This window comes from Manis pentadactyla, chromosome 2 (genome assembly GCF_030020395.1).
Source record: "Manis pentadactyla isolate mManPen7 chromosome 2, mManPen7.hap1, whole genome shotgun sequence".
Taxonomy (NCBI): Eukaryota; Metazoa; Chordata; class Mammalia; order Pholidota; family Manidae; genus Manis; species Manis pentadactyla.
Window position 1 is genome coordinate 151,968,872 of NC_080020.1, and position 24,227 is coordinate 151,993,098.

The following is a 24,227-nucleotide window of genomic DNA, read 5'->3' on the forward strand; positions in this document are numbered from 1 at the left end:
CCTCCAGCATATTAATTAGAGTGCTTTTAATGTCTTCTATTCTCTAATTGTCTTTTTTTTTTTTTTCTGGGTCAGTTTTGTTTCTTCTGGTCTTTCAATTTCATGCTGCAGGTCTCCTTGTATGCCTGATGACTCTTAGTTTTGCATTTCTGTTTAAGGAGAAGGATTAAGTGACTGTGTGTATTTTGTGTGTTTATTGTTAGTAGGTTTTTTTCTGCCTGGATCTCTCTCCTTTAGAATGAATGGGATGGAGTTGAGTGTGTCTGCTAGGAAGCTTTGCTTTAGGGTGGCATGATGGTGAACGATAATCATCCTGAAGATGTCTAAGTGTTAAAATGAGGAAGACTTTATTCTAGTACTCCAAACTCCTAATGCCATTTCACAAAGAAGAATCTGAAGTTCAGAGACTTGCCTATGGTTACATAGCCAGTAAGTGGTGAAGCCAAATTTGATGAACACATTTAGTCTTATTCTGCAAGACCAAGTGAATTTCGATGTAAACTGAAAAATAGTGTTGTAGGGATAATTAGCTCTCTCCTTTTTGTAAATACACACTTTCATGTGCCATGTAGTTCAAGCTTCCACCTTGATGGTCATATCTTCAGCACACCAGGGATTCTGAACCTTTCTACCCATGTAACAAGCCATGTTTTCCCTTAATCAATTAATCCACTCTCTGCTATTAAAGAAAATGAGATAATTAAATTTCATTCACACTCAAAAGGCATCTAAGCAGAATTAACAGTTTCAGAGGAACTATGTGCTGTGGAACTAGAGGGAATAATTTATCCCAGGATTGGGTAGGCCATGAAATGGTAGAGATTTCTTTAATTATTTTTAGTAGATGTTGGAAAAGCCACATTCTTCCTAATTCTAGGGTTTTGTCATGATTTTGAAGGTCATGGCTACTTCACTTTCTTAAGTCCACTTTTTGAAAAACAACTGTTAACAAATAATGATTTGCTATTAGAAAATCACTTCTAAAAAATTCAAAAATAAGCATTTACTGATCACCTAGTAATACCTGACACTATGAAATTAAGCACTGGTTTCTTAATTCAACATTTTCCCCACCTTCCTGGGAGGTGGTAATAGACGTTCCATGAAAAATACATTCCAAGGTGAAAAGTTTGACCAAATCTGGATTAAATGAGGTTAGTTTTCCTTTGCTGCTGGTCTCGGAGCCTTTCATTGCAACATGAACTGTGAGAATCTCTTTGAGATTCACAATTTGGGAAATGCACATTTCAGGAAATGCTTAATTTAGGAAACACACATTTTGAGACATATTTAGTTGATTAAAGAGCCATTCTGCTTTCCTCTCCCTTCCAGAGACATGTTCTCATTTACTCATGCTCAGGCCATGTCTCCCAGCCAGGTAGATTTTCATTCCAGAATAATAATTCAGTTTCTACTACTTGGGTTGGGTAACCTCACTCCTGCATTTATCTTCATCCTCTGCTTTTATGCTATGACCATCTCTTAATTTTGCAAACACCCCCAACATCCTTGAATATGCTTTTTTTTAGGAGAGCCAGGGAGACTTTTATTGAGAGAGACAGTGAGAAGATAGACAGAGCTTCTGGCTTACTCCAGGAGGGGACAAGAGAGCCCGGGGTGGTGCGTTGTCTAGGGCATTTATATGCAGTTGAGGATTTTTGGGAATTGAGGGCTTAGGGTGTGGACTTGTACCATCTGCCCTGCCCTCAAGGTGGGCTGGGTTGTTGTCTGTTTCTTACGGCTGTTTACAGTGAAGTCACCGGTTATGATAAGATACCCTTGCAGAACACTCAAAACATTCCAGGCCAAGTTGCTTCTGGCCTTTTGACCTTAAACTGATCTCACTGAAGATGTCTAATATTCCTAGTCTAGTATATTTACCCTAGAGAATTAGTGTGACCTTGACTTTGCATAATGCTGAACACAGAGTTTTGATACGGACTTTACACTGTGACATTGTTTGGACTGTAAATATCTTGCCTTACTTTTTCCAGAGGCCCTCACCCTACTCTGTCTAAGTCCATCGTCCCTGTCTCATTCCCCCTCTACAGATAGAGACTCTAGCTGCTGCTAGGGAAAGGGGGCAATGACCGCTCTGGCTGCTTCATGCTGAGAAGAGGCACAGTAAAGGGTGCAGCTAGGTCTCCATCACTGGTCAGTTGAGAGGGCCTCAGAAGATGGGCACTTCTATTCCAGGTTCCATTTCTATTACTATTTGTAGTTTTGTGGCTTCTGTAGATTTGGGTGAATTCCTCTCTTCTTGAGGTCCCCAAGACATCCTGAGGTTCCTGCACAAATGACAATGGTTAAAGATCTGATGAGAGCTTACTGTAAGACAGTGACATAAGGAAATTTGGATATTTCTTATTATATTGTATACTTCTCTCAGGGGCCAAGTCTCTCCATTAGAGAGTTTGTATTGAGGCCAGGCTTGTGTGCAGAAGATAAGACACTTCTTTTTCAGGGTCTGGGGATCAAAATTGCTCCCAATTCTTTAGAATGCAAGCCAGAGGCATGTCTGGCTTTAAACTTGAAGAGGAAGCTCCCACCTCAAAGTTATCCCAGATGAGCCCCCAAAGATGGTGCCGGGGTTCTTGTTTACAGAGTCAAAGAATGAACTTAGCAAACACCCAAGGTAGGAGAGCCAGGGCAGAGGCTTTTATTTAGAAATAGAGTGAGAAGACAGAGCTCCTGGCTCATGCCAGGAGGGGACAAGAGAACCCCAAATGTGCTATTTTTAATGCCTTAATTTCCTCATCTACAAAATGTTGACATGCAAATACATATGGCTTTAGCGAGAAATGAAAAAGAAAACAACAGGCTTCTTATTACCTGAAGGTGATCATAAAACATGTGAAATAAAGTTCCTGCTTTGGGAGAATTCTCACACGATCATCTCAGCCTTCAGTAAACAATACCCCATTGTGGCAAACAATAAAATCAAGAATATACAAAGATTCAAGCTCTAGGATAGTCACAAAGAACCTACCAAAAAAAAAAAGGTTACAGAGGATTCCAGTTGTGTAAATATGGAGGAGGACAACTTGAGATGGTTACATTCATCAAGATACACCAATTTCTTAAATACAAATTTCCCCAATTTGTGGTAAAAAAACACATGCTTGCTGTTTATCTGACTGACACCTCCTTCTCCATCCATCATCTTGTTTAGTTTATGGCACCACTGCCCATCCATCTGCCTGCCTGAGACCTTCAAAGTCATCCTCACCCCTTTGCTTCCTTCTCTGATTTGAAGGAATCCCTGCTCCACTGGCCAAACTCATCTTTAAGATCCAGCTCAAAGTCTTGACCAGCTCAGGTATTTCTAAATAAATTATTCACTCAACAAGCACTCTGAGCCCTTAGTGTAGCAGGCATTACCTGGCAGGGCTGACTAGCAGTGTACAGAGCAACATATGGGAATTTCATGTCTGTATCTTCACTGGGAAGCCACTGGTATAGACTATCTGTCTATTCCTCCTTCATGACCACCATCTTTGGATTAGGTATTTTAGATCATTTTACCTTTCACATCTGAACCTTGATAATTCTCAGTCCCTGAATATATTTCTATCCATACTCTAAATAAACTGGTCAGATTAAATTAAAAAGGCTGAAACAAAGTGAAGGACTCTTCAGTCTCATGAAAATCTTTTGAAAATATATTTTAATTTACATTAAAAAATTTAAGAAGTTGAGGAAATTTAATTTCTCATGACAGATAAGTAAGGAAATAATATATAAAACCAGAGCTACCTGGGTAAATGTGGGCCTCACCCTTTAAGCTTCTAGTTGAGTAACTATTCATAGGGAAACAAAAACCAAAACAAAACCTGGCCTTAGTAGATAAGGCAGTAGGACTACTAAGTAACTTACTAAGTTTTATTCTCATAATTTCATTTTACCTCCATAAAAGATCCTCAAGAGCAATGATTTCTGTGGAAGGTCACGGGTTGGGCTGTTAGCATCCTTAATGAGGGTAAATGCTGTAATATGGTTCCCCAGTACATGTGCCTAGTCCGAGATCCTGTAGAAACACATTCCAGTTGGGCCTAGAAGATTAATTTTTCACAGGCTTATAATTGCAGAAGTATTACCTTTCATTTTGTCAATGTAAGCTTCTCTAAAAAAGCTTCTTCTCAAGAACTGCTAATGCCTTCTTTTAGAATTATTTATTAAACATCATCACTTACATGACCAGATGATATCCCTTTGCTGCCAGAATGTTCTCACTCTGTTCTCATGGGTTGACTTTGATGTTTGCTAACCTAGCTGTTTTCATTAGGTCCTCAGTCTTCATTCCTACCAGAATAGTCTTTAAAAGCATAATGTACCCCATTCTAGCAGAGCAACTCTGTAGACTACCTATAGACCTATCAATTTGCTGGACATTCCTTCAAACCTCACAGCTTCCTCCATAAGAGACTTGAGTCTGATTTTCTCAATCTAATATTCTACATGGAAAACATACAGACCCCAGGGAGGCTGGCATGAACCCTGTTGCTGGTTTGTGGCCTCAGCTTAAATATGTTGTCCCTGTAAACCCCAGTTCCTCCCCTTTAAAGCAGAGATAATGACAGTGCCTATCTAGTGGGTTATGTGAATCAAATGAGAGCCGGTGTGCACATTGTCTACTATCTTGTAAACACTCAATACTTGATAGCGACCGTTAAACCATAATTAACCATTGTTAAACCCTCTCATTGTTTTGCAAAGTCTGCCAAGAATAATATAACATTGTTTGCTACTTTTATTGACTTTTCACAAGGTTTTGACTTAGGGGTCAAGACTAGGTTAGGAATTAAGCAGCATGAGTTCAATGAAGACTCCTAGTTATTGGTGCTTAAATGAATCTGCTTTCAAGTGCCCATCAGGCAAAACTGGCAGGAATAGTCTCCTGAAGAGTGGATAATCTCTAGACACGTAAAAACAGGGCCAAGTGGTATAAAGTAGGGCTATAACAGTGGGGCCTCTGAGGGTAATCACTGGGACTTCTTGCTAGTGCATCTTTGGCCTTACCTGTGGGTGAAGATGGGGCTAGGAAAGACATTAAAACAACTGGGGCAATTGTAGAAACTTAGACATAGAACCAGGAGTCTTTCACATCTCTGCATGGTGGTATGCTTAAGGCTGTAGGAAAAGCCAGAATTTCCCTTAATTGGAGTTTGTAATTGATCCCATGATATGAAAAAGTATTCCTCTGGATCTCTGTGTTTTACAGCATAAACATTGCTAAAATTTGGGTACAGAAAAATTACAAAGTTAAGTATTGCCAGGACCACAAAGTCATGACCTAAGAGTTCGTTCTGAAATATAACACTGGAATAAAATCCCACAATTATAGCCATTTTAAACCTACAATAGTTATCTTTGGCAGATATTATTAAATATTTAAATAGTTCATATTAAATAAGAATATTTGCCATCTAATGGGTGGTTACACTAGATGCCAACCCTGCATTAATCTTTGCAATATTATTCTATTTATTTGTCAACAAAGGAGCTATAATAATCATTCATATTTTAGCAGTGAGAGAAGTAGGAATCAAAAAGTTTAAGGAGGCTGCCAAAAATCACTTCTAAGACAAGCAGTACAAGTATTTGAACCAGATTTGCTGGCCCCAAATTGTGTGTTTTTAACCAACACACAGGGTAGTTTACAGCTATCCTGTGAAGGTCATTGTCAAAGCAAATTACCAAATACAAATAAAACTTTGTTTTTCATAGCACATGTGCATCTATTCCATTCATCTAAAAATATGTTTTTAAAGAGGAGTTTTGTAATAATTAGGGTATAAAGGAAGTGGAGGTCTGAAAATTGAAAGAATTATAGATCCAAGCTCCAGAGCAAGACAGAAATTAAAGGAAGTGAATTTGTATTCAGGACCACTTTTACTTTGAGGCCAATCCCAATTTTGAAGGCAGTAACTGAGAGGCTAGACAAGCTTTTGACAGCCTTCTGGGGCTGAGGTGATGACAGTGAAGTCAGGGTCCACACAGAAGGAACAGAGCATAATGAATCACCATCATCTGGGTTGGAATCCTGAAGAATGCATCCTGAAAGAAATGATGACTTGAAAGTAGTCTTGCCTAAAGTAGACTTTAATACAGTTTAAAATCCCCCTAACTTGTTAAATTATATAAAGATAATCATGAATTACTAATGTTCTTAAGAACCTGGCAGAAATGGCCACACTTCTCTGGAGAAAGATAACATCACCTAGGCCTCACATTATTTCTGAAAATTATTTTGCAAATACAATGACCATCATATAATTAAAAAGTATATATGAAGAGGTAAGACAATATGAATAATGTATTGCCAGCAGAAAAAATAGGTAGTAGAAATACACTCACAGGGGTAACATGACACCTGATAAAGGAGTCTTTAAGCATATGCTTTAACTATGTTTAAACTGAAAAAAGATAAATTGAAATATGTTTAACTGCTTACAATGTTTAAACTGAAAAAAGATAAATGAGAATTTTAGTAGAAGGTGAGGAACTACAAAAAAAGAAAATTCTAGAATTATAAAACATGATAGTCCAAATTAAGAACTCAGTGAGTGGGTTTAACAGCAGATTACATATAGCTCAAGAAAGAATTAATTAACTGGAAGATACATTAGAAGAAAATATTCAGGAAGAAATTTTAAAAAGACAGCTAAAATGTCAAAAGAGTAAAAGAGAAGACAATCAGAAATTCTGACATGCATAAAATTGGAGCCTCAGAAGAAAAGAGAGAATATGTCTAAATCAATAAGCAAGGGGTAAGGGCTAAGAACTCACCAAAACAAAGGAAAGATATCAAACTCAGATAATAAGCCTTATGAACCTCAAGTAGGATAAAGAAAAAGAAATCTGCATTGACACAGATCATAGTAAAAAAACTCTAAGAAAAAAGTAAATAAATAAAACGTTGAAAGCAGCCTGAAGAAAAAGAGGTTTTTACCTTCATTGGAACAATGTGACAGCTGACATTTTAACAAACATGACAGAAGTCAGAAGACAATGATGTAATATCTTTAAATTACTAGGAAAAAATAAACTGGTTGACCTAGAATTTGAATCCCGGCACAAATATCTGTTAGCAATAAAGGTAAAATAAAGAGGTCAATTAAGATGACAACATAGGAAGCTATGCCCTTACCCCCATGCAAACACCAAATGTACAACTATACACAGAGCAATTACCTATGAAAGAAATACAGAAACTATCTGAGAGACATGTATACATCAAGCAAATGAAAAAAAACACATTGAAATGGATAAGAAATGCTTAGACACTCTTGCTATAAATCCTAGCCATGGCACCAAACTGTCCAATTGGAAGAGAACTTCAAACACCCAGTTTCTCCCTGAAGAGGAGAGGCTTTGAACATTTAACATCCCAAAGTTCAAGACCCCTACGCAAGGAAGAAACTCCCAAAACACTTAGCACTGAAAAAAAGTGAGCTGTGCATCCCCATGACCCACAAGATGACAGCTAGCAAAGAAGCAGCTATTAATGGATATGTAAGCACTTGCCATGGCTATCCCCCCATGGCTTGGCACAGAAGGAGTTGAGAAAACCACCGATCTCCCAGTCTTTCCTTGAAGAGGCCCATCTTCCTTCTTTGAAAGCTGTTGATTAGGGTCAGACTTCCAGTTTAGCATACATCTAGGGCTGGCTGTGATCTACCCTTGAAACTATAGGGAAACTAGAAGATGCCTTCTCAGCCTTCTCCCTCTAGCCTTCTTCAAGTAACCAGTACTTCCTTGGCATGAACTTACTCACACACATATCTGCACCCCAATGTGGCACTGCTGCCTGAAGGCTGGGTACCCAGATTGCTTGGTTCTAATAACCAACTGGACTTACCTTCACAAGTCCCACAGGATACAGCACTGCAGCTATATACCCAGGCAATGTGCTAAGGTACAAGGCAAAAATATCATCTCTCAGTTTCTTCCAGAATGGGGCTTAACTACATACTTTCCCAGCTGATGTCTGTGGGTCTGGCTTCCGGGCAGTCTTTAGTTAGATGCTGAATGTAATCCTCCTTTTTTGGGACACTGACCAGGCTTGGAACACCCTCAACTGCTGGAAGCCATTAAGAACAAAGAAGGCTGCCTGAACAATTACAGAGATTTGAGAGGCAACCAGGAGCTCAGGCTGGGCTGATTGATGAGGTTCACCTTCTACACAAGGCTAGTCTATCAAGAAATGGGAGAAGTGGCTCTTTTATCTAATACACGAAAACCAACGCAAAGTGTCAAGAAAAATGAATAAACCTAGAAAAATGATTCAAATAAAAGATCAAAATAAATCTCTGGAAACAAAACATTGTGAAATGGAGATAAGTGATTTATCTGGCAGAAATGTCAAGAAAAACAGTCATAAAGATGCTCATGAAGCTCAGGAGGATAATAAATGAACAAAGTGAGAATTTCAGCAAGGAGATAGAAAATATTAAAAGTTACAAACAGAAATCAGAGAGCTGAAGAATGCAATAAGTAAACTGAAAAACTCAATAAAGGGATTCAACACCAAACTAGATCATGTAGAAGCAAGGATTAGTGAGCATGAAGATGAGGCAGTAAAATTCATTCAGTCTGAGGAGCCAAAAGAAAAATGAATGGAAAACAGTGAAGATAGCTTAAAGGCCTTTTGGGGAGCCATAAAAAAAAAAAGACACATATGCATATTATAGGGGCCTAGAAGGAGAACATATAGAGAAAAAGTCAGAAAGATTATTTAAAGAGATAATGGCTGAAAACTTCCCTAATCTGGGGAAAGAAACAGAGATCCAGATCAAGGAAGTCCAAACAGTACCAAATAAGATGAATTCAGAAAGACCCAAAGAAACACATAATAAATTATCAAAAGTTAAAGACACAGACTATTAAAAGCAGGAAGAGAAAAACAACTTGTTACACATAAGGGAGACTCCATAAGGCTATAAGCAGATTTTTCAGTAGAAATCTTGCAGGCTAGAAAAGACTGGGATGATATATGCAAAGTGCTGAATGAAAAACACTACCAACCAAGAATATTCTACTGAGTAAAATTGTCCTTCAGAACTGAAGGAGAGGCAGAGTTTTCCAGACAAACAAAAACTAAAGGAGTTCATCATCATTAGACTGGCCCTATAAGAAGTGGTCAAGAGAGTTCTTTGAATGGAAACAAAGGGTACTAATTAGAAACATGAAAATTTATGAAGTATAAAACTCACTGTTAAAAGTAAATATAAGGTACATTAAGAATACTCTAATGTTGTAATGCAGGTGGGTAAATTATAACTCTGATATGAAGATTAAAAGACAAAAGTATTAAAAATACCTATAACTATAATAATTTATTAATGGATATGCTATGTAAAAAGATGTAAATTGTGAGATATTCTGATAAGAAACAGAAAATGTGGGGAGGGGAGGGTAAAAATGTAGAGCTTTATATGTGTTCAAAGTTAAGTTGTTATCAGTGCAAAATAGACTGTAATAAGTGTATTTTATGTAAGCTTCATGGTAACCTCAAGGTAAAAACATATAGTACCCACAAAAAAAAAATAAAGAGAAAGAAATCAAAGCATCCTATTATAGAAAACCATCAAACCACAAAGAATGAGATCAAGAGAGGAATAAAGAAACAAAGGAATTACAAAACAGGCAGGAAACAGTAAAATGGCAATAGTAAGTCTATGCCTACCAATAATTACTTTAAACGTAAATGGACTAAATTCTCCAATCAAAAGTCATAAAGTGGCTGAATGGATTTAAAAAACATGATCCAACTTATGCCATCTATAAGAGACTCAGGTGAGCTCTAAGACACAGGTAAGCTTAAAATAAAGGATGGAAAAAAATATTCCATGCAAATGGAAACCAAGAGGAAACAGGGCTAGCTAGACAAAATAAACTTTAAGCCTAAAATAACAGGAGACAGAGGTTATCATATAATGATAAAGGGGCCAATTCATCAAGAGGATATAATAGTAAATATTTGTGCACCCAACATAGGAGTACATAGATATATAAAGCAAATATTAAAAGATCTGAAGGGAGAAACAGCAATACAAAAATAGTAAAGGGCATTAATACCCCATTTTTAACAATGGATAAATCATCCAGACAGAAAATCAATATGGAAAAATTGAACTTAAACTACATATTAAACCAAAGGGACCTAACAGGCATTTATAGAATATTCCATCCAATAGCAGCAGAATAGATATTTTTCTCAAGCACACATGAAACATTTTCCAGGGTAGATTATATGTTAGGTCACAAAACAAGCCTAAATAAATTAAAGAAGGTTGAAATCATATCAAGTATCTTTCCAACCACAATGGTATGAAACTAGAAATCAATTAAAAGGAGAAAACTGGAAAATTCACTAATATGTGGAGATAAACAATATGCTACTGAACAGCCAAGGGGTCAAAGATGAAATCAAAAGAGAAATCAAAAAATACCTTGAGACAAATCAAATTGGAAACAAAACAAAACTTATAGGACGTAGCAAAAACAGTTCTAAGAGTGAAGTTTATAGTAGTAAACATATATATTGAGAATAAAAAGAAAGATCTCAAATAAACAACCTAACTTTATACCTCAAGGAAGTAGTAAAAGAAAGAGAAACTGAGCCCTAAGTTAGTAGAAGGACAGAAATAACAAAGAAAAAAAGAGACTAAAGAGAGAATAGAAAAGGTCAATGAAAGTAAGAACTGTTTGTTTTTAAAGATTAAAAAAATAGGCAAAACTTCAGCTAGATTTACCCAGGAAAAAAAAGAAAAAAGACACAAATAAAATTGTAAATGAGAAAGGAGACATTTCAATGGATACCACATAAATATGAAGGATCACAAGAGAACACTATAAACAATTATACACCAACAAATTAGACAACATAGAAGAAATGGATTAATTCCCAGAAACATACAACATAACAAGACAGAATCATGAAGAAATAGAAAATCTGAACAGATTGATTACTAGTAAGGAGACTGAATCAGTAACCAAACTGTCTCCCAACAAAGAAAATCCCAAGACCAGATTCACTGGTGAATTTACCAAACATTTAAAGAAGAATTAATAGCAATCCTTCTCAAACTCTTCCCCAAAAATAGAAGAGGAGGGTACGCTTTCAAACTCATTTTATGAGGCCAGCATTACCCTAATATCTAAGCCAGACAAAGACCCTACAATAAGGGAAAATACAGAGCAATATTCCTGATGAACGTAGATGTAAAAATCCTCAATGAAATACCGGCAAACCAAACTCAGGAGCACATTAAAAGGATCATGCATCGTCATCAAGTGGGATGCAAGAAGGCTTCAGTATTCACAAATCAGTGTGATAACCACATTAACAAAATGAAGGATAAAAATCATGTCATTATTCTCAATACATGCAGAAAAAGCATTTGATGAAATTCAACACCCTTGCATGATAAAAACTCTCAATAAACTAGCTATAGTGGAAATGTACCTTAAATAATAAAGGCCATATATAAGAAGCCCACAGAGAACATCATACTCAGTGGTGAAAGCTGAAAGGCTTTTCCTCTAAGATCAGGAACAAGACAAGGATGCCCACTCTTGCCACTTTTATTCAACATAATACTGAAGTCCTAGCCAAAGCAATTAGGCAAGAAACAGGAAAATAAAAAGACATATAAATTGGAAAGGAGGAAGTAAAACTGTCTCTGTTTGCAGATGACATTGTATATATAGAAAGCTTAAAGTTTCCACCAAAAAAGCTGTTATAAATAATAGCAAATTCAGTACATGTGCAGGATACAAAATCAATATACAAAAATCATATGTGTTTCTAAACACTAACAAAGATACATCAGAGAAATTAGGAAAACAATCCCATTTACAAGAGCATCAAAAAGAATAAAATAGCACATAATAGGCATGTAATAAATATTTGTTGAATGACCGAAGTAGAAAAAATAAATAATGCTAGCATGGAGAGTTTACAAATTAGTTAAGAATTGTTAATTAGCTATCTTGTAAGCTTACTAGAAACACCTGTATATAGTCACCCTAGTGTTATTTGGGTTTCTTCAGCTAGTTATTTTGTTGTGTTCCATAATCCTTCATTAAAGAGCTATTTAGGCATTGCTAAAAAAAAAAAAGAGCAAAATACATAGAAATAAATTTAACCAATTAAGTAAAAGATCTGTACACTGAAAACTCTACAACACTGATGAAAGAAATTGAAGAAGGCATAAATAAATGGAAAGATATTCCATACTTAGGGACTGGAAGAATTAATATTGTTAAAATGTCCATACTGTATGGATATACCACAGATTCAATGCAATATATCCAATGGCACAGAAATAGAAAAAATAATTCTAAAGCTTGTATAGAACAATGAAAGTCCCCAAATAGCCAAAGCAATCTAGAGAGAGAACAAAACCCAAATCACCACACTTCTTGATTTCAAACAATTTGACAAAGTTATGATAACCAAAACAGAATGGTATTGGCATAAAACAGACCACAGATCAACAGAACAGAATAGACAGCTCAGAAACAAACTCATGCATATATGGTCAATTAATTTTTGACAAAAGAGCCAAGAATATATAATGGGGAAAAGATAATCTCCTCAATAAATGATGTTGGGTAAACTGGACAGCTATTTCAGAAGAATGAAACTGGACCCCTATCTTATACCATACACAAAAATTAACTCAATGTGATTAAAGACTTGACTATAAGACCTCAAACTAGAAAACCCCTACAAAGAACACATAGAGGGTCAGTTTTATTTTTTGGATTTGACACCAAAAACATAAATAAACAAGTGGGACTATGTCAAACTAACAACTTCTGCTCAGCAAAGGAAAAAATCAACAAAATGGAAAGGAAACTTTCGGAATGGGAGAAAATATTTGCAAATCACATATCCTATAAGGAGTTACTATTCAAATTACAGAAGAAGCTAATACAACTCTAGAGCAAAAAAATAAAAAGAAATAACCGCAGTAAAAAAAAAAATGGGCAAAGGAACTGAATAGATATTTTTCCAAAGAAAACATACAAAATGGCCAAGAGGTACATGAACATGTTCTCAACATCAAGCAAAATGCAAATCAGAACCACAGTGTGATATTACCTCACATCTATTAGGATGGCTATCATCAATAAAAATTACCAAATGCTGGTGAGAATGTGGAGAATAGGGAATCCTGTTAACTGTTGGTGGGAATATAAACCAGTACTATACACTTTGGAAAACAGTATGGAGGTTTCTCCAGAAGTTAAAAATAACTGCCATATGATCCACCAATCCACTTTCTGGGTATATATGCAAAGGAAATGAAACCATTATCTCAAAGAGATATCTGTATTCCAATATTCCTGAGGCATTCACAATAGCCAAAGTATGGAACACCTTATGTGCCCATCAACAGATGAATGGATCAGTAAGATGTGGCATATAGATATACAAAGGAATATTAATTCAGATTTAAATAAGAAGGGAATTCTAACATTTCTAATAACATGGATAAACCTAGAAGGCATTATGCTAAGTGAAATATGCCAGATAGAGAAAGACAAATACTATATGATATCATTTATATGTGGGAATTTAAAAAAATAAAAACAAAGCATAGAAACAATATAAATGGTTGCCAGGGACTGGGGGTGGGGTGAGGAAATAGGGAGAGTTTGGTAAAAATGTACAAACTTCCAGCTGTAAGATGAATACGGTCTGAGGATCTAGTGTATAACATAGCGACTATCGGATGACACTATACATCTTAAGTGCTCTCCCATGTACACACAAAAAGGTAAAGATGTGAGATGACAGAAGTGTTAACTTGATGGGGGAAATTCTTTTACAATGTGTATCAAATCATCATGTTGAACACTTTAGATATCTTATAATTTTAGTTGTTAATTATACCTCAGTAAAACTGAAAAATTCAATATGTTGTTAAAATAGAATAATAAAGGTCAAATAGATATTTTCAGATTTAAAAAACTAAGAGGATTTGTCACTGGCAGAAACACAATAAATAGCAAAAGATACTCTTTAAGCAGAAGGAAAATGATCCTAAATGGAAGATCAGAGGAACAAGAAAGAATGAAAGGCAACCATAATGCTCATATAAATTCAGTGTTGAATTAATGTTTTGGGGTTTTAATACACAAAGAAGTAAATATATAATAAAAATAATATACAAATGATGAAAGGGCTAAATGGACTTTAAGAGTTCTAAGATACTTGCATTTTCATGGATGAGGATAAAGGTAATGATAAATATTAGACTTTGGTAAGTCAAGGATGTGTGTTATGCTATCTAGTTCAGGCACTAGAGAATACTAAAAGCAACCAAAAACACCCAAGTGCCTATTGATAGGTGAATAGATAAAGAAGATGTGGTACATATACACAACAGAATATTACTCAGCCATAAAAAAGAATGAAATCTTGCCATTGGTGTCAACATGGATGGACCTATAGGGTATTATGCTAAGTGAAATAAACCAGGCAGAGAAAGATAAATACCATATTATTTCACTTACATGTAGAATCTAAAAAACAAATAAAAAAGAAATAGACCCACAAATACAGACAACAGGCTGTTGGTTATCATAGGGAAGGGGTAAAGGAGGTGGGTGAAACAGGTGAAGGGGATAAATAGGCACAAACTGCAAATTGTAAAATAAGTTAGACATAAGAATGGAAGTACAACATGGAGAATTTAACCAATAATATTGTAATATCTTGATATGATAATGGAGAAACTATACCTAATTGTTGCATCTAGTAATGTATACAATTATCCAGTCACTATGTTGTACATCTGAAACCAACATAATATTGTGTACCAACTTTATTACAATAAAGAAATAAAACATCAGTGGAAAAAAATCACATAGCTTCCAAGCTAATGGAAAAGAAAACCAGAATAATAAAAATATGCTCAAATCATTGAAATAAAGATAATGTGAAAAAAGGAACAGCAATCAGAACAACAGAACCTTTTTGAAAGATGGTGGACTTAAGCTTCAATACAAATGTAATTATATTAAATGTAAATGATTAAACATACAAATTAAAAAGCAAATTTTGTCAGACTGTGCTGTGAAAAAACAGAACTATAGCTATTTACAAGAGACTCATCTGAAGCATAAAGGTAACGAAAGATTAAAGATAGAAGAATGGAAAAATACTTTTTCTAGAAATACACAAAGAAAGCAGATACAGTTATATTTATATCAGGAAAAGTAGTTTTTAAAGCAAAAATCATCATTAGAGATTAGGGGAACACATTATCCTTTTAATAAGGTCAATTCACCAGGGTGATATAGCTATTCAAAATTTTTATGCATATAAAAATATACCAAGCAAAACTTCAATTTTAAGAGGAAACAAATTCTTAATTATAGTGGGAAATATAAACACATTTTTTAGACATGATAGAATAACAGATGAAATATCAGTAAGGTGAGGAGCTTTGAACATTATTAGAAAACATGACCAATGAATATATAAGGAACACCATACCAGCAATACAATATACATATTTTTCTAGAACACATGGAATATTTACAAGATTGACCATATGTGGGACCAGAGAGTAAGTCTCAACAAATTTTGAAAGATCAAACTGATAGAAAATATGTTCTGTAGTCACAGTGCAATTGAGCTATAAGCCATCTTTAAAAAGGTAATCAGAAAATCCTACATCTGAAAATTAAGGAATATTCTCCTAAATGACTGATGTGTCAAAGAAGGAATCACATGGAAATCAGAAAATACTTTGAACTGAATAATAATGAAAGTTCTATACATCAAAATTATAGAATGCAGCTAAAGTTGTGCTAGATGAAAATGTATAACACTAAGTGTGTATGTTAGAAAAGAAGGAAGCCCACATATCAAGGAGCCTCACATCCAGCTTAAGAAATTAGCAACAGAGCATATTTTTAAAAAGAGAGGGAGAGAAACATGTGATGGAAGCAATGAAAAGGGCAATAAATACAAATCCTACAGATATTAAGGATATATTAAATAAATATAACTGATGGACTCAACTTGGAAATTTACATGACTTGGATACCTTTTAGAAGAATACATCTTACCAAAAATTGATAGAAAGTTGACTTAAAACTATTAAAAATTGAATCTGTTATTTAAAATTTTCCTTCAAAGAAGCCGTAAGTTTAGATGACTTTTTTGGTGAATGCCACTAAATTCTTAAAGACAAAATCATGCCAATATTACACAACTCTCACAGAATTAAAAAAAAGAAACATGCAAGTCTCCCCAACTCACTCACAGAATTAAAAAAAAAACATGTAAGTCTCCCCAACTGATTTTCAAGGGCTTTCTTAGCAAAAGTTAACAAAGTACTTCAAAATAGAAAAATATGACATACAGAAATTCCTCAGGCCCCCCAAAACAGCACATTGAACCTACCAATAATTCTGTAACGAGTAATGTATTACCAATGAGTTGTGTTCATTCCATAAATATAAGGCTTGTTTGACTTTTGAAAATTAATTAGGGTAATTCACTACATTAACCGTTAGTAGAAAAAAAGGAGTCAAGTAGTAGGATCACTTTAACAGGGTACAAAAATCATTTTATAAAACAACAACAACAAGATAGCTATAAAGTTAACAAACTAGGAGCTGATGGGAAATTCCTTAATCTGATAAAGTGTCTACAAAGAATTCCTATGTTTGAAATCAGGAATAAGAGTAGGATACTCACCACTGCTGCTTCTACTCAACATTGTATTTAAAGTTCTAGTTGGCAAGTTAAGAAAAGAAACGAAACAGTGGTGTAAGTATTGCAGAGGCTGAAAAAAAAACAGCCATTCACATGATGAAATTGTTGAATTATTGTGTTCATAGGAAATGAATACACTATAGACAAATTATTGGAATGATGGGTTAGTTTTAGAAAGCACCTAGAGAAAAAGAACCTTTCATATGATATACAAGATCTCTATGCAGAAAGATGAAACATTATTAATATAAGTAAAGGGGAATCTAAATAAACGGGGACATATCATTTCAGAAATCTGAAGGCTCAATATTGTTGAAATATTAGTTCTCCCCAAACAGAACTTATATATTCAAAGCAATTCCTGTCAAAATGCTAACAGGTTTATATGTGTGTGGGGGTATGTGTGTGTAACTTGACAAGCTGATTCCAAAATGTTAATGAAAAACAAAGGTCTGGAAATAGAAGATTATCTTAAAGAAGAGCAAGGTGGGAGTAACTGCTTCTACCAGGCATCACAATTTATTCCAAAGCTACAGTAATTAAAAGTGTGGAACTAACCCAAAGATGCAGACTAATGGAAATGACAGGATCACCAAAGAAAAGGACTTGGACCAGGGCCAGAAAAGACCCAGCATCCTGGCCACTTGTGTGATGGCTTCCCCTGAGTCAGGGTTGACTCCAAACTTACTTCACACCAATTAAGTCAGTATCTCTGGGGCGGTGCAGGCCACTGAAATTCTTCCTCCAGGTAATTCTAATCTGCAACTAGTTTTGAAAACCACCCTCGCACCCCCACAACACACACACACACACACACACACACACACACACACACACTCCTCTGTCCCTTAAATGATGAGCCGTGTAGTTTTTTATTTAAGGCTCATTAAGAGGATGGAGAATGCAATTACATTACATTATAAAACTTTCTGAATTCCCTTTAGATATTTCTGTCTTTCACCAAATTTCTCCCTTCCCCTCCATACCCTCTAGCCAAGCTCTTTATCTTCTTGTTCCCCTGTTATTTTTTATTATTATTTTGCAAACAATTTCCCTCTTCCCTGAGTTCCCCTAACCTACATCTCTATCATCACCTTACTCAGCAAATAAGTCTTTTTTTTTGAGGAACCACTCTTCTAAAAAGGGCGAGAAAGATTGAACATTGTTACATTTAACATCTTTCCCTGCCACATGCTACTGTGCATGGCTGGAATTGTCTTCTTCTGTGTATATTTTCAACACAATCAGGAAGAAAAGAACCTTTTCATTTTGGAGTGAACTCAAGAGAAGAGGCCGTGTGTAGTGCAGACCGTAGGAATGCTGTGCTATGCTCTGGATGTGCTGCTCGGCCAGTCCCTGTGACACCAGTCTCCAGGCAGCCAGCATCCCCTCACCCTGTTAGTAAAAATGTGCCCCGTAGCATAAAAATACCTTAGCAGCCCCAGCTTCATGGACATCTGACCTCTGCAGTCACACAGGGCCCCACGCTTTGAAGGGCTTTGTGGTGGGTTAAGGCTCTGCTGTCATCATTTTGAAATTCTTGATAATATGTGCACAAGGGGATCCACATTTTCATTTTGCTCTGAGCCCTGCAGATGCTGCAGCCAGCCCCGTACTAAGGCAAAGGGCTTACCGTCTTGTCTGACTTTACAGCAAAAAAAGAAAAACCTCTGGGCTGCTCTGTGAAGTACTTTCTCTGGTTTCTCAGAAACCATTTCCTTTTTTCAACTCTCAGTTGTCCACCTGGGTTTGGCAGCTGGCTGTTCACTTGCAGCCTTATTGAGTCTCTCATGTTCATTTCCTGCTCACTTGAAACGTTTTCACAACAGCAAAACAGGGTTTGTCACCACCTGGCCCCAACCTCTTGTTCTGTCCTTGGCTCTTTTCTCTCTCTCTTCATTCTGCTTCTGCTCTCACCTTGAACATGACCCACTGCCTTCTACAGCCCTCCACCCCAAGGCCACATAGACCCTTCTGTGTTGCTGAAACTTGATATGCTTTGTGCCTCTGAGCTCCATCACGTGTTTTTCCTTCTGCCTGGAATGCGCTTCTATCACTCCCACCTACTCTTCCTTGGGGTTTCATTCTTTTAGACCCAACCCACCTGTCCTCTTGTGTATTCAGCCCTTTAAGAGTGCCTCAGGCAGCTGTCATCACCCACTGCCCTCTTGCTCCTGTGGTTTTGAAGACACACCTCTGTCGTAGCAGGTAGCACAGGACAGCACAAAGAGTTTGTTCTCTTATGTCCTCTCCCTCCCATCTTATTCTGTATAGTCAGTTCTTGACTTGGGATACAAGCCAGCCATTTTTCTAGAAAGATCTCCCAAGTACCTGACTTTTGTCATCATAGCATAATCACCTTATAACATACCTGACAACCCGAGTCCATAAGACCATGTCTGTTTTACCTTGGGCAGTAACCTGAGTGCCTAGTATAGTTCTGAGAACATAATTTGTTCAATAAATATTAGTTCAATTCAAGAATGAGTAAGTGAATGAAGATACATGTCCAATGTCATCTAGACTGTGGGCTTAAAAATTTTTTTGATCTCTCTTTATTTCTTAATCCACTGATTGCTATGTACTAGGTGACCAATAACGTTTGTTCAGTAAATAAATATCTGAAATAACTTATGTGATCATGGGGACTGAGCCCGAGACCTGGGCTTGGGAAAGTATCCCCAGTGACTTAATCTTGGACTTGAGGTTCCATTCTTCAGGAGGGGATGACAGGGATGACAGCATGGGGACCTGGACTGACACCCAGGACCAAGAGGATGAATTTCCTTTTATGAGTAACAAATTTCAGATTATTGTCTAGAGAGTGGTGGAAAATAATGCTAAATTCATAGAAATGTAACAGTGCCAAGTTCATTATAAAGTGCATTATAATAAGCACCATAGGAGAGTTGGAGCTTTGGAGAAACTCTGAGAGCCAACCCTTGGAAGAGCTGCTGCCTTTTTCTAAGGGTGGATCTGAGCTTTAGACTCCGCTTTAACCAGGACCCCTTCCTGTCCTCCCACGCATGCTCCCCACTGTGACCTTGGACTCCCATTCTCTACCTCCCTTCCTTGGGAGCCAGCAGAGAGGTATCTCTCTTTGGCGAGGCTTCCAGCCTCCCTTTCTTGTGGTGGGCATTTCCCTTTGTGTGGCCAGCTCCAGCTGCTTTTTGAAGCTACCTTCTTCCAAGAAACCAACTGGAAGAACTTGGTGTTTCTCTCATTTCCTTGTCTATGAGCTTTTTTTTTTTTTTAAGAGACTGGTTCTACTTCTCTGCACAGTATTCCTGTCTGAACAACAAATTCCCTTTTCCAAACAAAGGTGCTGAGGAAATTACCCTCAAGTTTCAATCTGTGATGGACCAAGGGAAGGAATTCAATGAAACTGAGCTCTAATTGACTACTTACTATAAGCTAGATATGCTAGGAAGGCACAGGGAAATCAATTTGGGACTCATAAATATAAGGAAGAATGTTGTTTTAATCAGAGTTGAAATCCTTTAAAATGGAATAGGAAGCCTTTTGAGAGAGTGAGCTACCTGTCATTAGAAATGTTCATGTTTAGGCTGAACAGGCCAGGGCTGATACGGTGGGGGTGGGGGAGTTCTTGCCTGGGGTAGGAGGTGAGCTAGAGAGAGCCTCTATAATTTTTCCCAAATTTCAAGCTTCTGGGATCTTACCATAGTGTTCTGACTCTGTAATGAGTTTATATTTCAAAATACTGTAATGAATTAGCTGTTTTTCTAAACTCCTTCTGAAGTAAATCAGCTTCATACAGTGGTAATCACTTTATTGGCAGAAACAACGACAAAGTTCAAAACATGCATGTTTTTGGGTATGTGGCAAAGACACGAGAAAGACTGACTATTATTCCTCAAACCATTTTCCAGAAATGAGATCTTCTAATATTCCTGTGAGAATATAACAGTAACTGAACCAGTTTAACAAATAACATGAAAATAAAGAAACTATTATTAATATGGAATATTTAAAAAATGCTGAAGCCAGGTTAATCATCTTCAGACAATCGAGCGTGGATTTCTCACAATTGAAGTGAACCCATAGAGCAATATTATATTTAAGAAAGCAAACATAGGGTTTTTCCAAATCACAGTCAGTCCTCCTGTAATGCTGCCCTTGTTAGGGGCAAATAGGCTGGGACATCTGGTAGACCTGACATATGTGGCACTGTGTAGGGCATACCAGAGGGACCATGACTTCTCTACTCATCATCAAAACATGACAACAGTGGCTCAGCCAAATAGGGGCTTATTTTGTCCCCAAAAGTCCAGAACCAGGTAGGTGGTTCAAAGAGAGTACAACTGTGTGAAGAAACCTTCACAGATGTAGCCTCCTTTTAATTTGAGATCTGCCAACATTTGTCCGTGCTTTTTGCCCTCATGGCCCAAGATGGCTGTTCCACCTCAGGCCTTCAAGTACGTTCTGGACAGGAAGAAGAAGGAAATGACCCAGAGGAAGAGGTGGTGCCTATTTCATGAAAGCAAAACTTCCTGAGAAATTCCAGCTACCTTAAACTTATGTCTCCTTGGCCCCAACTGTGTTTCATGCTCAGTTCTTGCTGTAACAGACACTGGAGAGTATAGTTATTCTCAAACTTAGGTTTTGTTAGTAAGGAAGTGGATAGATGGATATTGGGCAGGCAACCAGCAGTAATTGCCTTGACTTAGTTTGTCTCAGGTCCTGATGAGGTGGACTCTGCTCTCCGTTTCTTCCTTTTATGGCCCAGGGGAACCTCCACTGTGGACTTTGAGCTATAGGAGGTGCTTCTACCGGGGGGACCTCGGGAGGATCTTGTAGTGCTTCCCTTCGCCCATCAATAGTTAATCCAGCAAGATGTCATTTTGAAATTTCTCTGTCTTCAGGCTATGAGGCATAATTGGTCCACTTGGAACCTCATTGTCCTCCGGGGGCCTTATGAGGACCATCAGCTCCATGCTTGAATATTCCTGGAGCTACAGAGAAAAGAGTCTGACACCTGCTGTCATGTTGTGACTTTTTTGCTACATTTCCCTCAGATCTATGCTAAGTCTCCTCTTCCTGTACACATCAGACTTACTGTTTGTTAATACCTAACAGAACAGCAAGCGCTCCTGTTAGGAAGACCAACACCTTGAGATTTGTTTAAGCCATGGAAGAGGTTCTACCTTTAAACAAGAAAACATTTACAGTTTTCCTGATGTACTCCAGGGATTCTTGTCTGGCCGTGTTCAGGAGGAACAACTGAAAACAGAATGCTAACATTTTAGAACTGTCAGAGACAAAAACTGACAGAGGCAAAGGATGTCCAAGCCAGCCTTCTCTTGTTGAGAATGAGGACGTTGAGACTGGAGAGAATGAGTGTCTTACTGCTGGTGTGGTATGGCCGAATGCTGGAGGCAAACTAGGGGAAGGAAGATTTCACAGAGATGTGGAGGGCTTTCACATACTGCTAAGTACATTTGTATTACATTCATTATTTAAGCACCTGCAGGTATGGGAATGCTTCAGTGCTGTAATAAATAAGGCAAAAGTTAAGGGAGCTGGTGTGGTATCGTGGCTGCTATATCCAGTCCCTGGGCTGCCATGCTTTTGTGGGTGATGCTTATCTGTTCCTTAGTTTACTCACCTGCAAAATGAAAACCATAGAAACACACTTCATGTGGTTTTAGGAGGAATAAATGGAATTAGTACTTAGAACAGTACCCAGTGCATTAGAATATAGGAATGTTTGCTGTTGTTATGATTTCAGTTACCTCCTGTTCTCAACAGGTTCAGAGTCCCTGAGTTTTGCATGGGTGGCCAGCACACATCTTGAGGAAGCACAACAAGGAGCCAGTGGGGATATTAAGTTTTAAGTCAGGATGGCTTGCTCTTGTTGCCAGAACCGAGGAACTGTCATATCACAGAAAATGGGATTATTCCCAAGTAGGTCAGCATGTCATGAAATATGTGATAAGAAATATATTTCTGATCTACTTTTATGAATAGCCCATGCCTTTTCTGCCAGCATTTTTATTTTCCATACATGTGCCTGCCTTCTTTCTTTTTTTTAAAAAAATGTGGTGAGATTCACACACTGGTGTTTTGCACCAGCCATATTAGAAGCAACTTACACCAAAAATCAACTAAAAAAAAAAAAGAAGAACCATGGACAATACTTTAATTCACTAAACAATGTTATGGTAGTTGACCACATTTGAAATTATCTTTGTCTTGTTTGGTACTTGAATGGCATGAAAAATTTCCCTCTGTTCCTTACTCTCTCCCAAGGGTCATTTTCTCTGCTCTTTCCTCTGCCCTGCCTGGCCTCTGACCCTGCCCAGCTCTGCTGTTTTCACGGACTTCTGAATCTAATTAATGTAGTGGCTATATAAATGAATTATGTAGGCAGGAGGATGTTGGAAACTTTGAGGAAGGTATATTCCTTAGGAAAAACCTGGTTTTGTACAAAAAAAGTAAGGAATGCACTTGGAGAGGGTTGAATGTCAGTAAAGTGTAAAATATCAGTAACATACTTACACTCATTAAATATCTGTTGCCTGACAAGCAGATGCAACTTTAGGTGCATCTCCTTTGACATCTGTGCCATCAGTCATGGAATCTGGATGAGGGAACAAAAAGTCCAAATATGCCACCATTGCAACACAACTGCCACATACCTGGGGTACTGGCATCCCCCTCTACCTCCCTTTTCCATCCAGTTCACAACCATTTGTGGGGAGTATGTCCTTAGATGATCTCTGAAATAACCCTAACATTCTCAGACTCCCCAGGACATGGGCAGGCAATGGGGTAGTGGGGGCAGGTACTGAAGTTCTCCTCCAGAGGATACTGTCAGAGCCCAAGGCAGAGATGGTCCCTATGCCCCGTGTTTCCATGGAAACATAGGAGGAGTGATGACAGCCAGCACAGCCACGCCATCTGCTCAGGACCTGGGGAATGGTGAAAAAGCAGGAAAAGAAAGGCATCTCGGATCCCAGGCTAGAACCACTCTGAGATACCGGTGGAGGGGGAAAAGCCTGAAGACAGTAGAACTCCTCGGTGTATTAATACCCAAGCTGTCCTGGGGCTCATCATATTAGCATGTAATTTGCAAGGAGAAAGCCTAGAGGGCTTATCCTGCAATCCCTAGATACTGTTACAAACACCCTAGAAGCCTCTGGAAGGAGAAGCAGACTGTGTGATGTGTCTGCTGCCTTGCTGCAACAAGATCAAGTGTAGTGATAGACACGCAGGACTGGAAGAGTTGGACTTGGAGGCCCCATCACCTTCCAGCAAGACCCCTGCACAGCCGGCTTTTGGCCAGGAGCATTTTTCTAGGGTGAAGTTAGGATTATAAAAGGAAAATCTGCACCTGGTCACAAAAGTGACCTCTGAGTTGCAGCCATATGTCTTCAGAAGAAGGCATGAATTAATAATGTCATGCAAGGCTTCTCTTCTCTCAATTCACAGCCAAAGGGAGAGCTTAGGTGGATGCCAG

General features: G+C 37.5%; 1 long non-coding RNA gene across 1 annotated transcript; it reads right to left on the reverse strand.

The window, feature by feature from the left end:
- Positions 1 to 1,519: 1,519 nt before the first annotated feature.
- LOC130682539 (uncharacterized) lies at positions 1,520 to 18,347 on the reverse strand. Its single transcript, XR_008995734.1, has 2 exons — positions 18,179 to 18,347; positions 1,520 to 2,288 (listed from the first exon to the last, which is right to left on the reverse strand). It is a non-coding gene; the product is annotated as an uncharacterized LOC130682539 (long non-coding RNA).
- Positions 18,348 to 24,227: the final 5,880 nt, after the last annotated feature.